The 15,022-nt window shown below is 38.2% G+C and overlaps 1 protein-coding gene across 2 annotated transcripts in view; it reads right to left on the bottom strand.

The window, feature by feature from the left end:
- The window catches only part of LOC135250981 (F-box-like/WD repeat-containing protein TBL1X), a 43,812-nt gene extending 39,228 nt beyond the window's left edge, over positions 1 to 4,584 (bottom strand). The window contains exon 1 of one of the 2 annotated variants that reach the window (XM_064327881.1): positions 4,438 to 4,584. The gene's annotated coding sequence lies outside the window, so the exon portion shown is untranslated. Of the gene's footprint in view, positions 1 to 3,345; positions 3,747 to 4,437 lie in introns of those variants that run through there. The other variant, XM_064327880.1, reaches the window with a different exon arrangement.
- Between the last annotated feature and the right edge of the window lie 10,438 nt (positions 4,585 to 15,022).

The following is a 15,022-nucleotide window of genomic DNA, read 5'->3' as shown; positions in this document are numbered from 1 at the left end:
CCAAAAAGAAGAAAGCGTTCACAAACAACCCACCCTAGCTCACTATGTTCAAATTTTGAGGCTTAAAACAATGTAATAAATTCAGCACCTTACTTTTCACAGCAAGTAATTTGAAATGTAATTAGTTACCACTGTTGACGGTAACGACTAATTAGTAATGGGATCCTTTTTTGAGTAAGGACCCCGACGCTGCCTGTGAGCGTGGTGATCAGTGATCAGAATCAGTGGCTTCAAACATTGTAGACTTAAAAGGTCAAAGGACTTCCCAAACAAGGATGACAAAAACAAGAACAGATAAAGCATTTTACAGGATTTCACAGACCAAACAAACCTGACTTCAAAGACGGGGCTTTTGAACATCCCTGTACAAAAAAAAAAACAACTGAACGACACCACCATCTGTGCTCATTGGCCTAAAAATGGGACACTTACAAAACCATCCACTGCTCAGAATGTACAGCTCTGATTTACAGAGGAGGCGTTTGTGGGTATGTGTTTCTAACACAGACAGAATTGTATTTAATACCAAATTAGTGTATGAACAGCAATAATACTGACAGAAAGTAATGCTTGAGGTGGTATTATATCTGATATGAAGAAACTCACAATAAAAAAACAAAATTTGAATAGTCTGCCACTGCAACCACAGACCTTCTTACGTACAGGTGTGAAAAATTAAAGGAAAAACCAACATAAATTGTCTTAGTAGGGTGTTGAGCCACCACGAGCTGCCAGAACAGCTTCAATACCCCTTGGCAGAAATTCTACAAGTCTCTGGAACTCTACTGGAGGGATGGAACATCATTCCTCAAAAGATATTCCCTCATTTTTTGTTTTGATGATGGTGGTGGAGAGCACCAACACGCTGGTCCAAAATTTCCCATAGGTGTTCAACTGGGTTGAGATCTGGTGACTACAAAGGCCATTGCATATCATTCACATAATTTTCATAGTCATCAAACCATTCAGTGACCCCTCGTGCCCTGTGGATGGGGACATTGTCATCCTGGAAGAGACCACACCCATCAGGATAGAAATATTTCATCATAGGATAAAGGTGATCACTAACTTTGTAATGATTTGCACTGACCCTTCCCTCTAAGGGGACAAGTGGACCCAAACCATGCCAGGAAAATGACCCACACAGCATATCAGCATACCCCTCACTGTAGGAGTCTATCGATCAGGCATGTACCCTTCTCTTGATGTAGCCTACACCACACATGCACTCGCCCACTTGTTGAAAATATGGTGAAAGATGACTCATCTAACCATATCACTTTTTTTCCACATCTCTGTAGACCAGTGCCTATGGTTTTTGCATCACTGAACTCTCAAATGTGCATTTATCTTTGTAATAAGATGTTTATGCACTGAAACTGAACTATAACATCCCTCTCGGTGTAGTTGTCGACAGAGTGTTCTTGCTGACACAGTCTGATCACGCCCTGCATTGACATTCTCAGTCACCTGAGGAAGAGTATGATCACACAAATGCACAAGAATCATGGTCATCAAACGTGTACTTTCGACGACAATGTCTGACCCTATTTACTTATGTCTTTAATTTTTTCACCCGCCTGTATATGCCTACAAAGAAGAAAAGGTACACGTAATCATTTTAATATTAAATAGACCTAGGCCAAATTAGCTGGCTAGTATGGTTGGGTTGCTTCCTTTTACCATCTTGCAATTGTAAACTTTACAAAGAGGCTACCTTATTGGATTCCAAGACTTGGAAAAAGACCAATTCATCCATAATCTTCCCAACTGTAATAGTTACTTTAGTTAAGCTGACAGCAAGTTCTTAACAATACAAGTAATATCTGGCACCTAGTGAGTTTACTCACTCCAAGAACTGCCTTCAGAACCCTTTTGTCAGCAGTCAGGGGGAAGTGTTCAACCAAGGAACAGAACATACAGAAATCCTACACCCAATCTTGGATTTTAGGAGACACATCTTTCAGCATGTCCTGAATACAAAATGGTCCAAACCATTCTTTGATACAAGGTAGACCTATGCGTTCACACTGATGACAATTCACTTCCTTGTATTATTGTACAACAGTTTTGAGTGGGGAAAAAATCCCAATAATGTTTATTTCCACTTGAAATGGCTTCATCAACTGCTATCGTTTCAATGCAGCTTTTACAGTTCAGACAGGTTAACAATGCAATGTGCGAAGTCTCTTGGCAATACCACCGTGACAATACTGACAATTTCTTGTAAAAATAGCCTCAGAACAGTCCAGACGCAAAGAGTGAAGTGGAACTGGAACCCAAAACGAGAAAACGCAATATTGTTTTAACGTTTAAAGTTAAACGTTAAAACTTTAAACTGGTCTGAATCTAGTTCTGGAAAATACAGGACCAGAAATGTCAATACCTGCCACCTATCCAACAGGTGATGACATATGGGCCATACCAGCCTGCCCCTTGCATGATCAAGTCATCTAAAAACACTAAAACATTCTGGCCATTAAACAATCCTCCTCTATGAAAAAAATCTATCAATTTTAATTTGCTAAAAAAATGTAACCTGATAACTGGTAACAATCCCATGCCAACTATGATGGTAGACCATGTGTTCACAGAATGCTATGATGTACATTTTGTGCGTGTTCAATAACCTTGGTAATCAAATAAGCTTTCGATGAAGTGTGTAAAACAGTCCTACAAAGTTGTATTTTCTTAAGATGATAAACTAAACGTAAACTGATACACATATTTACAAACACCGGCCGGCACCAGCAAAGTAGTTGGCTACTACAGTTAGCTATGAGCTGTGTGGAAACACATCCCCTCCCCCACACCTTTCCGATATATGTGCACGGGCAATGTGCGCGATACTATAAAATAAAATAAAAAGATAATATCAGGAAACCGCTCGGCAACTCTGTAAGTAAAACAGAGGAGAACGTGGGGAAATGCACCACATTAGCTAGCTAGCCTAGATAAGTTACTAAACGACACATGCTTCCTTAACTAAGCAGTCTAGCTACGCTAACAAATTCACTCAATCATAAAACAAAGCTGTGATAACGCAAATGGTCCCCGTGCATTCACTGACTTTAAATCATTCTAACGTTTCGAAACACACGTTCAAAGAACAATGACAACGTGGATATTCCGAAAGCACACAGCACATGCACGAAAAGTAGGTAGCTAGCTAGCTAACAAGCTAGCAATTGTTTAAATAGCTACAAACAGTCCAAAGTAGTTTGTGAATTGTGAACCACGGCGTAAATTCAATCGGGATAAAAGACATAAAACCATAGCAAGCTGTGAAACTAGCAGCAACCTAGACCGACGGGTTTTGAACGAACGAGTACGAGTTCTACTTACCTAGACCAAAGAAAGTATGCTGGTGCGTGGTCGCCACCGCGTATGCTGGCTAGCTAGCTAAGTTCCACAAGGAAATATCCTCCAACTTCACTAGGTAAATGTACTGCTCACTAGCTACTTTTCTCCCATTTCATTCGGTACCTCTTAATTATTTCCCCCGTAACTCTTTTTACCTGCAATCCTTAAAAACAGGGAACTAGTGGTAGGTGTATGTCACCGATCGACCAAGCGTGTAATAAAGTTTGGAGGTAGGAAAACTAAAATCGAAAGGTACACATATTTTCGGGGGAGTTTTCAGTGTACCAGTGTACGTAGCTAGCTACAGTACAGCAGACAGCGGCTAACACTCGCAGCCTGAAAGAAAGCGAGGAGCCGCACCGTCAGTGACCTACAATGGAGAAATCAGCAACTGACCTTAAACCTGCTTATTCACACAGTGAAATGCATCCATACAGCAAATAAAACACTATTGCTAGCACGCCATTTTAGAAGACGCATTAGCAGGCAAAAATGAGGACATGATTTCATAATGTACCCTGCTAGCAGGCTGCCTAATATGCGTTGTGCTTTGTTTCACTGTCGTGAATTACACTGTATGATTATGCATATTCTTACTTTAATATGATTCTTTAAATAGAGATTATTGATTGTTTGATAAGTATCTCTAGTCCAACAACTCTTTAAGTTTTGTGTTAAATATATATCTTTAAGTTTCTGTTGATATCTCCAAAAAGGCTACACCATTACAGGGCTTCAGAAGTTATAAAAGCAAAAAATAAGGTCTATTATCATTATCTTGATCTCTGTGTAGAACAAATGAGCCCTCTTGTTTATTTTTTTTAATGGTCATAGATGATGCCTAAAATAATAGAAAAGTATAATATACCAGCAAAATTAACAAAGTACACAACCTTTCAGTTTTCTGAAATATTACTCAGAGAAATAAAATTACAAATCTACATGTAAATTAATTACGAATTAATGTGACTATGGACACACCAATTCGCAATCAGCAAAGCCTGGAAAAACGCGACTGTAAAACACTGAAGAAAAAGCTACAGTAACTTAAGTCTTAACATGATGCAACATTACCTTGTATCTGGCCTCTGTGCAGATTCCCTTCCCCCACTCTGTCCGCGTGCTATGTGAGCTCCGGGTTTTTTTCGCCTGTACGGTCACATTGTGGTTGATTAATTCTCCTTTCGCCTTGCTCAGTCATTCAGATTTGGAAAGTAAATAACAAGTTGACATCATTACGGCTCTGCATTTGTGTGACACATTCCTCTGCCTACCGGCGTATTTAGAATAGCTGCACCATTAGTAGACTACAAAAAAGTATTCACTGTACATATCAGGTTGTCTTATAATAGTCCATAAACACATAAAATTAACTTTTTAGATGAAGTATTTATTTGCTGTTGGATGAATCACTCCTACCAATCTGTATTACCTTCTCCAAATTAACAGTGTTAAAAATAACATTGTAATTATGAATTTAACATGTGCGTAATGAGCCATTTATTCATTTATTTAGTTATTGTGGTACAAATGAATATAAAACTAACAGAAATACTGTAATTATTGGGATATTTATGGCTTTGTGTCACTATAATACTTTGTGTATTCTTGTGTTGCTGGTATAACTTACTCTCATTATGCTCAGTAATCCCTCAATGAGCCAACTCCCGGTCCGCATTGAAGGAGCAGACACAATTAGAGCTGGATGTCATTATATTGTCTTATTACTAAGTAGGACATTTACATTTATGCGTGTAAACACACACACACACAAACACACACATACCTTGCAGCAAAGGTTAAACTGAATTTTGTATTGTTTCTTAGAGCTTGGTGAGTCGTAACGTCACAATACATTTATCAGGCTTTAAACATAACTGGGTATTTTTGTATTGTATATTCTTCAATGGCTTCACTTTTGCAATGTTGTGCTTTCTTTGAATGCAGTGGTACTGATGTTCACTAGAAACCTCAATTTGCTTGTGTTGAAGTACATGAGTCTGCCCCACTGCAGTTTTGAGAAAAGGGCTTTTGACATGTGTTAAGTGCAGGATACCGGAGAGAATTCAAACATGAAATTTGACCACTGTTTTGGATCTGAACCTCTTTGTTTTTATGTTTCTCCCCCTTGAACCCTGTATCGTGACACCGAGCCTTAAAAGAGTGATAATGGATATTGTTAGTCACTTTTCAAATATTTTTAGATTTAATCCGGAGTATAATTTGACAGAGTAGGATAAGCCTCAGGGTTCAGCAGTGTCCTGTCTCCCTTCCGACGAGTATTTTTATTCCTCTCCTATTCCCTCCCTTCTCACTGCAGCGGGATATATTGTAGTTGTACGGCTACTAGGTGGTTGACGGTAAACGTCCTTCCTGCCAGGGAGCTCTCACTGACCTCTTAACAAAGAACAGGTTCAATCTGCTTCCCCTCCCCCACCCTGGGAGACTGATGAGGGTCACATGACCTTTCTAGACAGCAGAGCAGAGATGGTAATATGTGGCTGTGGGGGAGGGGAATCGCGACTCCACAGACCTCTCGTTTTGAGCGAGAACGAGTTTGGCTCAGTGCAAACATCAAGCACCACAATCGCGGTGGCTGTTGCCTGCACTGCGGCGCCCAGCGACGTATTGGATTTTACTGAGGGGTTTTTGCGTTATACTTACTTTAAACAGTGTACTTGTATGCTGTTTAAAGTAGGCATAACTGCAAGGCAACAGGAATAAGAAGAAGAAGAAAAAAGAACTAGTATCCTACAATCACCCGAAGCGGATATTGTATCTGTAAGGCAATGCTGAAAATGTTTTCAGAGCCAGTGTACTGTGGTCCTGCCCTTCTCCTCCACCCGACTACCCCCACTTCGGAGACGCGTACATTAAAAAATAAAAATGTATTTATTTTATTTTTTTGTGGGGCTGTTATGTCATGCATGCTCCAGTCTGCATACTAGCCTATAGCCTAGTGGGTCAGTTTTACGAAAACAAACGGATCGAATTACACTAGCGTTAATGTAAGTAATAGAAATACCTGTTATTGTTTCCACCATATGGACAATAGATGTGCTATATAATTTACAAGTCCAATTGTGGTGCTCTGTTGCAAATTTTAATTGACAGTATTAAAAATGTATTATCAACTTTGCGTTCACTTGTGACATTTATTTGTATTGCTTGAATTTCCATTAACACTAAAACAAGATAGCCTACATCGACCTACATATACATTTTGATACAGAGAAATACAGCATGCTCAACATAATTTAATGTGGTCAAAAATATAAACTACCCTGCTGCAGTGACGAGACCAATCATAAGATTTTTAAAAAATCTGGATAAAAAATTGCTTTGAAAGTCGACCAATTTAAATAATTTGTATTTAATTCCTAACTCTTTGTTAGACCAAGGATGATTCATTGTCTTATTTAAATAAGTACCCATCCAAATGTTAAAATCTCGGTCTCAAATCCACTGCCCTATCCACACTCCTATAGTACACAAAAGGTGGAACAAACTTACTGAATAGATGATTATACAGAAAGTCTTTAATTAGCAGTAAACAGGAAGTGAGAGTTCCATTTAAACATGAATTTCCATTTTTCAGATCTCACTACAACCAATTATAAAATTCATGTTTAAAAGGTATGAATTTAATATAGAAACATAAATACATGCTTTATTTCAGGTTGCACAACAGGAAATAGGTCCTACTGGAAATAAGTATATCTTTTGAAGAATACTTACATAGTATACACATGTACTTCCTGGGGGCATAAAATCACTGTGGAAGCTACTCTGGAGTTTTTGAAGTGCATTATCTTGCTTTAGACCACAAATCCACAAATTCCCACATAACAACAATTACTAAGCCAGCAGATAGACAGAATCGTATGCAAATATCTACACTATCCTTCATCACGCACAAAAAACTGTTTGGGCCATATGAAAACATACAACAAAACTGAAAATATGCACAAGTATTTGGATAGTGACAGAATATTTGTTATTTTGGCTCTTTACTCCATCAAACTGGGTTTAAAATGAAAGAATGAATTTGAAGTCAATGTGCAGACAGTGTCAACTTTAATTTGAGAGTACCTACATCCATATCAAGTGACCTGTGTAGGAATTACAGCCCTTTTTAAACATAGGGCCCCTTTAGGGGACCAAAAGTAATTGAAAAATTGGCTGCTCAACTGTTTGTCATGGCATCATGAGTTCAAGCACAAGAAAGATAACAAAAGGTCTAGAGTTTATTCTAGGTGTGTGATTTGCATTTGGCATCTGTTGCTGTTGTCTCTCGGCTTGAGGACAAAGGAAGTATCACAGCCAGTAAAGCAGGCCATCATGAGGCTGAAAAATCTGAATAAATCAGGGACATAGCTAAAACATTTGGTGTGTGAAAATCAACTCTTTGGTACATTATTAAGAACCAAGAATGCATTGATGAGCTCAGCAGTAGCAAACAACCTGGTAGCCCACAGAAGACCACTGTAGTGGAAAACTGGGGAATACTTTCAATTTTGAAGAAAAACCAAATATCAACCATTATAATAAATATAAACATAAATATCAACAGATGAAGAACACTCTCCATGATGTAGGCATAGATGTTTCAAAGACTACCATTAAGAGAAGACTACACTAACCTCAAGGGTTCGCAGCAAGCTACAAATCACCGGTAAGCCTCAAGAACAGAATGGCCAGGTTAGAGTTTGAAACAGCCTATACTGAAGTGGTGAAAAGTGGCAAGTGTGGAGAACAAAAGAAATTGCTCACAATCCAAAGCATACCACCTCATTTGTGAAACATGGTGCAGGTAGAGTAGTGTTATGACTTGGGCTTGTATGGCTGCCCCTGGAACTGGCTCACTTGTCTTTATTGATGATGTGACTGCTGATGGCAGCAGCAGGGTGAATTCTGAAGTGTACAGAAGAATCTTATTTGTTCAGATCTGACCAAATGCCCCAGAACACATTGGATGGTGTTTGGTTCTGATCAGTTTTTCAGGACCAAAAAATGGAAGGTACTTGGCTGGCCTACCCAATCACCCAACCTGAATCCAACTGGACCTGGGTTTCACTTGCTGAACACAAGTCTGAAGGCAAAAAGCCCCCACAGCACAGGAAGATGGCTGCATTATAAGCCTAGCAAAGCATCACCAGGGCAGATACCTAGCATCTGGTGTTGTCTATGGGTCGCAGGCATCAAATGCAAAGGATTTGCAACCAAGAACTTAATATGATGACTTTATGTAAGATTATGTAAATCTGACCTATTACTTATATTGCCCAAAAATGGGGGGACTTTGTACAAAAAGGGCTGCAATACTATTAACTGACAGTCTGCACTTTTACCTCATATTCATTGTTTCATTGAAAACAAATGTGCTTGTGTACATGGCCAAAACAGCAGCAATTATGTCCATCTAAATACTTAGGGACTGCACTGTAAATATAGACTGTGTGTGTGTGTGTGTCTGTGTCCCTATCCCAAGTCAGCATAAGTACAAGCTGGGACAAACAACTGTCTTTGTCAAATTATACAGGTTTACCAGATTACTGTACTTATAAATTGTAAGCTGTGAGTATCAGATTATCACGGCATATATCCTTTAGAAGCATTCTTAGAGTATGCTTTATAAGTAAGACAAGAAAACTGCAGATGAGGACCAGAGAACGAAAACCAAGAAAGCTATTGTGAGGATGAAAGAAAAGAAAAAATAAATTAAAGTTATTTAAAATTGTTTGTGTATTCCCAAGTCAGCAGTATGGAATGACATAAAGAACAAAATTAACTACTGGAGGACTAAGGAATCACATGTGATCAGGCCATCCATGGAGGACATCAGAAAGTGTTGACAGGATGATTACAAGAGCTGCCAAAAAACAATTCTGAATTGTCAGCTTGAGTAATTGTTAATGATCTCCATAAATTTGGGGGCGGGGGGGGGGCTGGGGGGGGGCGTTCACAGGACATTGTGTGCAGAAGACTGAGAGAGGCAAATTACAGAGGCTACACGTCCAGATGTAAACCTCTCATCAGCACCAAGAGCAGAAATACACAATTGGAATTTGCCAAAAAATATTAAGATGAACCTGATGAGTTTTGGAAACAATCTTATGGACCGATAAGGCAAAGATAAACCTTTACCAGAGAGATGGAAAGGCAAAAGTGTGGAGAAAGGGGGGGACAATACTTCATCTGTCAAGCATAGTCGAGTCAATGACTCAATGTGATGGCTTGGGCCTGCCTGGTTGTACAGTATCTGTAATTGGTTCAGTGGTCTTTATTGATGCTTTAACATGTGATGGTAGTGACAGAATGACAGCTGAAGTGTACAGAAATATAAACTACATGGCCAAAAGCATGTGGACACCTGACGTCCAACATCTCATCCGGATGGAGCTTATCAGGAAAAAAAGTTTAAGTATTTGATGTTGCCCAGTCCGTCACCTGACTTAATCCCGATTGAACATGCTTTTAACTTTCTCAGAAGAAAACTGTTGGAAACCCCAGCAAATCACAGCAACTAAAAAAGGCACTGGTAAATTCTTGGGAGAGCATCTTAAAGCATCACATCATATCAGCCTAGTGATGTTCACATACTCGATGCATTCATCAAATGATAGTGGTATGCAACAAAATATTGACCTTGCAAGTCATTAAATTTATTACATTTGTCACAATACTTAAGTTGACTTGAAATAAGGGGACTTGACTCATTGAATTGCATTGTTGTGATATAGTTCAATGTCTGTTTAAAAAATACACATGGCAGAAGCGTAAATACAGAATACGCTCCTGCTCTCAAGTTCCTCAGTACTAGCCATTGTAAAGCCTACAGGTAATAAGAATCTTATGTATGTACAGTATCTGAAATGTCCTTGATTGCACATAAAACTGGGGCAATCATTGTATAAATGAATTATAGAAGCTTCAATCAGAGCAACTTAAAATATTAAAGAAACAAACAAAAAAAAAGAATTAACCTGATTACAATGAAAGGATTCCCAGATCAGCAAATAAGGATGCAACATCCCTTAAGCACTAACAAATGCAAGTTAACTATGCTAAGCAAAAACCAATCTACAGATTCTGAATACAGAAGGTGACATCATAACATGCTCTAAGAAGACAAACACAAAACCATTTACAATATAACCTAAAACCATAAAAAGCCATAATACAAATTAATTCAAAATGAAGGAGTGCTAAGTGCTGCTAAGTCAGCCTCAGAAGTTCTAACAATGATACTGCTGTCCTGACGCATTTGGGAAGTTCATTTTACTGCTGTGGGGCCAGTACAGACAGGCATTGTGACTGAGAAGCAACCACACAGTTAGGGGAGAGCCAGTCGGCTCAAGGTTGTGTAATGGAGAGATCAGACTGGCATGTAAGGTCTGTAGTTTGATTGGAGGTATGGTGGAGCTGTTCCAGTCATTGCTGTAGGATCCCATTGACCAATAGTCTGAATCTAGACATCTAAACGGGTGAAAACAGGCTAAAGAAAGTTTAGAGGCCATTTATTGTAAATGGACTAGGATTACACCAATATAGCTCAGGTTCTACCCGGATATAGCCTGACTATGACCTAGGCCACTAGAAAACTTTCACTTTTCAACCAAAGTGTAGCTGGGTTTTCACCTGAAATATTAACTAGGATACCACCGAGGTTTAGAATTGCTGCAGCCTGTGAAGTAAGATACTGTCCATGCATACAAAAACTTAGATTAAAGCTGAAATATTCAAAAGAAACAACAGAAAGTTAACTATCCCTTTATTCATCCTCATATATGAGTCAACAACTGAATGGTGTGTGCTTTATGTTTTGACATTAGCTTTTGATAACCAGAGTACATTACAGTAACAATACTTTTTATCTAATGTTGACTCTGTTATATAAACTCTGTTAGAGTTGAATTAACATTCAAAGGTTGTACTATGAAATCATGGTCATTAATTGTAAACCACTATTAGAAGGGACAAAATGCTATGTACATTAGCTTAAGTGATGACATTGCCATTGCATAAAGCCTATACACATCAATGAACTTCGAGCTAATTAGTGGTTATTTGTGGAGTATAACTCTATGACTCACATCTGCAACAACAACAGCAACAACAACAACAAAAATGCGTGTAGGATGGAAACACTCATGTCAAGGAAGGATTTTGATAACAGGAATTACGCTTGATGCAAACACATTCAGGCATGGCAGTTTTCTTTAGTGCTGCCACCGGTTGAAATATGAGAGATTGCAAGTTTCCATGGAGATGTTAGTAGGTAGGCCCACGTGGGAGTGCTTGTTCACCCACTCTGCTGTGCAGGTAAATAGGATTGGCAGCGTGGCAGTCGTGATGCTTTCTTCTAGGTCACCGTGGGAAGCGGAACACAGTGCCTGTTTTCAGAGGTACACAGATTTGCTTCATCAGCTCATTGTTGAAAATGATCAACTACACTAAGGTCATACTATGTTCTTTGATGAAATATCAACGCAAATTGCATGCTTTCATTTCCGGCGCAGATATGTTTTGAATACATATTAATATATTCAGCTCCATATTGCTTGTGTTTCCCTTGACTGAATTTACAAAGCCTGTTTCTAAGGTGACTTAAAAGGTTTAGTGTGAAAAACGAAATCCTTTTGAACTTTTATCATTGCGCTAGAAAGTGGAGTATCTGGATGTCTCAGCGTCTGGTACGGTACTCTGGCTGCTTTGAACCATAAGGCTATTCAGAGGGGACGTGGCAGAAGATAATTGGCACTGACTTGTCATCATTAGAAGATATTTATTCTCACAGGGGCTGCGGCAAGGCCCTTAAAATTGCCTGAGCTCTTGTCACCCAGGTTTTAAATTGTTTTCAGTTCATCTGAGCCATACATCCCCAGAAAGCAGGTTCAGGAACAGTTTTCATCAAAATATATACACTTTTATTTGTTCATTTTTGTATCTGTCCTTTTAGTCTTTTATTCTGAAGGAGCACGTATACTCCCAAGTTATCTATTTTTTTGTAAAAAGAGAGCAGGACAATCCACCCTCCTTTTGTATTTATTTTTGCTTTATTCAGATGGGTAGAAAGCAGAGAGGGTAAGCGATAGAGAAGGGACCACAGCTGAGAAAGGCCAAGGCAGACAGAAAACACACAGTGGAGGGAATCATATATGGACGTGAGATGGCAGCCCTACACACTGCGCTACACGTCTTGCCTGCCCCCGTCTTATTTTTAAGTATGCATATTATGTAATGATGTAAGAATTCCAATGATTAGTCCCAAATGGTGAATAAACTTTGAATTTGAACTGTCAACTTTAGATTGAAGGTCTGCTGCAACAAGAAACAAGAAAAATATAGGTTTCAAATTCACTTTTGGCCTTTCCTTTAAAAATAAAAAGCATAACATTTATATCAATCTCTATAGAGAAAAAAGAAGAAATCACTTCTTACTATTTAATAAGAAGTGATAAAAAGTAATGGTGAAGGTAATCATCCTCACTAAATCCATGAAGCTTGCTAATCACAAAATTTAGGATTAAGACCATCGACAGTGACCTACCTCTGCTTTTATTGCTCACTTGATGTTAATAACCGGTGCTAGCTGGTGTCAGTCCATTATAAAACATGATTAATATTAAGTGGATTGTAAAAATATGCTTCCACTTAAGCATAATTAAGATGCAGATAGATAATGATGGTTGCCACTTGTCTGATTAATATTAATATTCATTTATATTAACTATAGATCATGAATCTGTTATCAATCAAATCGCCTAGTATTATGACTGAATACGTTTCTTCTGGTTTTTATTACTGTACAAGCCTGCTTTAATAGATATGGTTCTCAATTCACAGCTGTGAATTAATGAAATGACTTCATTTTTGTACTGCAGTTGCCATTTTATTACATGTACAAATTCACGTTGAACAAAATATTGCCAAATTACCACTCTGCATGTACACGGCTAAATGCTCAGTGTTGAAATATATTTTTGATGTTCAGTTCACTCTGAGAGAGTACATTTAATATTTGTTGGACTTAAGTTAACTGTTAAAGTTAAATTCATTGTTGAAAAGGGAGAACAATTTCAGTGCCACTTAGTTTGAAACAATAACATTACCATCTGGTGGTCATATGTAGTAACTGCAGCTTCTTGAAAGGAATAGTTCAGTCTTTTTAAAAAACATTTTTTTTAAAAAGGTAACGAGAGTGTTCCCCAAGAGACTTAAAACATATTTATAGTTCCAAACAGTGTTGTTGTATCACAGAAAAATGTTCCAGGCGTGATGCATACAAACACACTTTCCTGAAGGTTATACTTCAAATACAGAAAATATGGTGAGATGTGTCTGTAGGGCAGCTGACTCTTGAGCAATATGCAAGTCCTACCATGCAGGCAGGGGTTTGACCACCTGCCGTGGTACAGTCTCAGCTGTAGTCCCATCTCTACCTGTTACCCTCTCTGCTTTCTATGGTCTGTATAAGGAAAAAGAAAATAAATACAGAAGGAAGGTCCACTCTCTTTTTAATATATTTGATATATATATGAAACGTGTCAACATTTTGTGAACTTTCAGAACTTCCGAGATAAAGGTAACGCGAATGAAGACCCAAAATTCTTATTCTTTGTTAAGTGGAAAATCAAAACGGAATACCGTTCCAGGAACACTCAGGAAACCAAACAAATTTATGCACTGGGAAAGTTTGCGCAAGTTTACACAACATTCTGGCAGTCTACTATTCTGGGATCCAAAATTTCTTAGCAGGGACAACGGGTCAGGCTTGGAATGATTTTATATAGCCTATGGTTACTGTGTACATAAAGCTAAGCATTCTGTATTTTTACAGCCTGGATATTCTTAAAACAGAGTGATAGATTGTAATTGTAACTGAGGACTGATCATTTGACTTAGTGACTGAAACAGTGCAATGTCTTCTAATAATCAAGGTAGTGAATTAAAATTAATTCGGTAATGTATACATTCATTCATTCATTCATATACTCCCTTATCAAGGTGAAAGTAGAGCACCACCATAACAAAATCTTCTTGTTTTTGAAACTCTGCTGAGAGACTGAGTAGAAATGTCAGGTAATGATTTGTCAACATTGATAACAAAAGATGATTTCTGTTTAATAAGGCCAAAGAGGTATGTTGTATCCCATTTTGAATGGGAATGTGAAAAAAAGATAACCCTATACATTATGTGAGAATTAAGTTTTCATTCATGGCACGTTCATGGCTATGGAAACCAGCATACATCCTGGTTACCATAGCCATGTCCCATTGTTAGTGTACTCGCCCAGCTAGCTACAGTATATACTGGTCTAGTGTGCTTTGTAAAATGTCCCTAAAAGTTTATAGAATATCCCACACCCTAGATACATAGATTAGATGTCATATTCTAGTTGTCTCAAATGCATATTTCTAGTTCATTTGTATAAATACATTATAGGTGCATGCAGTTACTGTACTACCTCGGCTTTGGCTTTCAAACTGGAACTGAGAATCATCTAAAAAAACATGTAAATTGCAAAGCTGTCTGTCATTTATCAATAATGGCTACAGGGATACAGCATTTTCACTAGTGATGTTCTGTTAAAAATATGTTTTAGAACAACCATTCCTTTTCATCGCTGTATATATGATTGACAAGAACTTCTGT

The sequence above is a fragment of the Anguilla rostrata genome, chromosome 3, assembly GCF_018555375.3.
Source record: "Anguilla rostrata isolate EN2019 chromosome 3, ASM1855537v3, whole genome shotgun sequence".
Taxonomy (NCBI): domain Eukaryota; kingdom Metazoa; phylum Chordata; class Actinopteri; order Anguilliformes; family Anguillidae; genus Anguilla; species Anguilla rostrata.
The sequence above is the reverse complement of the archived record's forward strand: the minus strand, read 5'-3'. Positions and strand labels throughout refer to the sequence as shown.